Here is a 3822-nt window from a genome sequence, read left to right on the forward strand (position 1 = left end):
CGATTCATGGGGTCACAAAGAGTCAGACACGACTGAGCGACTGTACTGAACTGAACACACTACCATATATAAAGCAATCAACAAGGACCTACTTGATAGCACTGGGAGCTCTACTCAATATTCTGTGATAATCTAAATGGGAAAGAATCTGAAAAAGAATAGATACATGCGTATGTGTCCCTGAAACTAACAGAGCATGTAAATCAACCATGTGCACAGTCATTCAGTCGTGGCCGACTCTTTGTGACCCCCTGGACTATAGTCCACCAGGCTCCTCTGTCCATGGGATTTCCCAAGCAGGAGTACTAGAGTGGGTTGCCATTTCCTTCTCCAGTAAATCAACTATATTCCAATATAAAAATTTTAAAAAAAATTTTAAAGAAGTATTTAATACATCTTGTTCCTAAAGTACCTAAAAAGCTACCTAAAACCACAAGAATCAAAACCAGGTTAAAATTCAATTTCACTGTGTATGACAGTCTAAGTACCCAAAAAAAAAACAAACCCCCAAACCTCTACGATAAGATTCTAAGATAAGAATTAAAGATATTAAAATTTAAAAAATAAAAAACTAATAAAAAAAATTAAAAAAACACACACACAAAAAAGAAGAGCATTAGTATTGAAAAAAAAAAAAGATTCTACCACAGTTATTCCTATGCTAGGTTTCACTTCAAAACAGCCACCAAAAAAAGTATTACAACTGTCAGAACAGGAGAAAATATCAATTTTTACAAATTTATAGATTGAGCCCTAGGCCCAATTTCACAAATACTAAGTCAAATTAATTATTTGATTGGTGTATGGAAATTTAAATTTTTAAAAATATTTGTGTATGGTATGTATATTAAGTATTTTATAAACGTTCCATTTTAAGGCTTTCCTTCTGATTATCAGAGTAATATGTACTCATTACTAAAAATTTCTAATATTTTTATTTAAAAAATTTTAAATCTCCCACAACCCAAAGATTACCACCATTCTGGTGTATCTCCTTCTGCTCTTTTATTTTCCCTTTGTGCATTTTTTGTGCTTTCTTTTCTCTTGTTTGTCGGGTTTGGTCACTTAACACGGGCCTGTCGTTAAGAATTCTTTAGCCTACACACCACTCTGGCAGATGACTGTGTCATAGTACTTTATACGGCCAGTGTTCCAATCCTAGATGTTTAGGTTGCTTATACATTTTTGCTTTTATAACCCATGATGTGATACACATTATTGTAAATAAATCTCTGGGTGCATCACTCTAGTCTAAGGATAGGATGTTAGAACTGGCACCGAGGAACTGATGTCGTGGCACGTTGGAGGAAGCAGCTGCTGTTTCACCAGGCCCTGGTCCTGAGGATGTAGTCCAGGTGGTCCCTGGCCGCTTCCTACCCACTCCTCTGCCGCCTTTTCCCCACTCCTCTGGCAGGATGAGGCGTGCAGGCCTGGGTGAAGGAGTACCCCCTGGCAACTATGGGAACTATGGCTATCCTAATAGTGGCAAGACTGCCTGTGAAGAGAACGAGAGACTCACGGAAAGTCTGAGAAACAAAGTAACTGCGATAAAATCTCTTTCCATTGAAGTAGGGCATGAAGTTTAACATCAAAATAAATTATTAGCTGAAATGGATTCACAGTTTGACTCTATGACTGGATTTCTAGGTAAAACTATGGGAAAACTGAAGATTTTATCCAGAGGAAGCCAAGCGAAGTTGCTGCGCTATATGACGCTATTCTCACTGTTCGTCTATTTTGTCATTTACTGGATTGTTAAACTGAGGTGATGCAAGTCAGTGTGAGTTTGGAATTTGTTCCAACTTAACAGCTTGGAGTACCACATCAGTAAAAAAAAAAAAAAAAAAAAAACAAAACCCAGCATCAAAGCATTCCTAAGTTTCAGCTACTATGGCTCTTCCCATCAAAGAGCACTGAATCTTGTTTCATAGATCACACCAGATAACACAGTGCTCTTCGGATACTGTTTCTTAATGATTCACTTTTTGCCCCGATTTTCAGCGGTACTGAGATGTTCTGAGGGTCACTCTGGCCCTAACAAGTTTTTCCTGTTTTTTGCTGTGAGATTAAAGAGCAGTTATAAAATTCTGTTGTGACCATAAATGTGGGTTTCTGTTCCACATAAAGGAACTTCGGGGGAGAGTAGCAATGCCTAATGGGGAAGGCAATGGCAGCCCACTCCAGTGTTCTTGCCTAGAGGATCTCAGGGACGGGGGAGCCGGGTGGGCTGCCGTCTGTGGGGTCGCACAGAGTCAGGCACGACTGAAGCGACTCAGCAGCAGCAGCAGCTGCAGCAATGCCTAAAGAGCCCGGTGCTGTGCTCTTGAGGTGGTGAGCAAGTCTGTGATGGATGGGGAATGTGTTTTCCTGAATTGTCATCGCCCCAACGTTGGACTCTTCTTTCCTCCTTTATTTCGTTTAAACTGTAGGCTGGTTCTTTTTTTTTTTTAACCTACAGTTTTCCTAATAATTTTTGATGATATGACTCTTCTTCCCCTCCGCCTCTACCCAAGGACCTCAGTCTTTACTAAAACTTGTCAATTTGGCATATTTCTAGTAGGATCCAAAACAAATGTGTACCAGTATAGTTGTCATTTTATATTAACTTTATGTATATATATATATATATATATATATATATATATATATATACATAAAGAAAAAACATTGACCTGGCTTATAATAGTTTTATGATTTTAGTCACTTGGATAGGCCATTTGGTTATCATTTATGACAGAATAATGTGAAGCTAAAGTAATTGCTAAGCTCTGAATGGAAATAAAATGTTCAGGAAAAGTAGTTGCCTCTGCTTTATTATGTGCTCAAAATAAATATTGGAAATACTCAGGCACTGAACTTAGGGTTAAGGGCACTGTTGTTTTAATCCAGTGTATTTGTTTATAGGAAACAAAATGCAAAAATGGACTGCTAAGTAGATGTCAAAATGTTGTGAAATTGTCTGTATTGCTACTGTTTGGGAATTTGCTCATTTATGGGCTTCAAAAATAAAATTTTTAATAAAATAAACAAAAAACGTGGCACCAAGGGGTCAAAATTACAAAGATTTTAAGGTTTTGAAATATACTGCCAAAGAAAACTCCATCAGCTGTACTGCGTTTTGTCTCGACCAGCACGAGTAAGCCTGCCCATCTTACTTTGAGAGCAGTCTCTCTCGGCACTGAACGCTATCACTGACAACGTTTCTGCCAATCTTAGAAGCAGGATTTCGATTGCCAGTGAGGTTAAGTGGTGTTTTACAAATGCTTTGGACCTTGTTTCATGAGTTGAATTTTCAATTTCTGGGGTCAGCTTTGCTCACTGAGTGTTTTCCTTTTGCACATATTAAAAACACTTATATAATTTGCCACAAATAAGCTCTATCTTCCAATTGGTGGTTTTGACACATAGACACTGTAAATTTGTGAAGTCTTGAAATGTAGAAGCTATGAGTTTTTATTTAATAAAGCTATGCAGGAAGGAGGAAAAGGGAGTTGGTTTTTTTTTTAAGGGTACAGGGTTTCAGTTTTGCAAGATGAAAAAGTTTTGAAGAGTTATTTGACAACAGTGTGAATATACTTACCACTACTACATTGCACACTTAAAAATGGTTAACGTGAAAATTTTTATGTTATTTTTTAACCACAATCTTTAAAAAGCAATCTTTTTCTTGTGGTTTCTTCCTTTGCTTATGAAGCCCTGTCTCTATATGCACCTTTCCACTACCCCATGGCAGAATAGATAGTAGTAATGTACGCTAATGTACTGGATCACTTCATGGCAAATAGATGGGGAAACAGTGGAAACAGTGACAGGCTTTATTTT

The 3822-nt window shown here is 37.5% G+C and overlaps 1 pseudogene; it reads left to right on the forward strand.

Annotated features, from left to right (window-relative positions):
- The first annotated feature begins 1403 nt into the window (after positions 1 to 1403).
- On the forward strand, positions 1404 to 1837 carry LOC138428477 (BET1 homolog pseudogene; annotated as a pseudogene).
- Positions 1838 to 3822: the final 1985 nt, after the last annotated feature.

This window comes from Ovis canadensis, chromosome 23 (genome assembly GCF_042477335.2).
Source record: "Ovis canadensis isolate MfBH-ARS-UI-01 breed Bighorn chromosome 23, ARS-UI_OviCan_v2, whole genome shotgun sequence".
Lineage (NCBI taxonomy): Eukaryota > Metazoa > Chordata > Mammalia > Artiodactyla > Bovidae > Ovis > Ovis canadensis.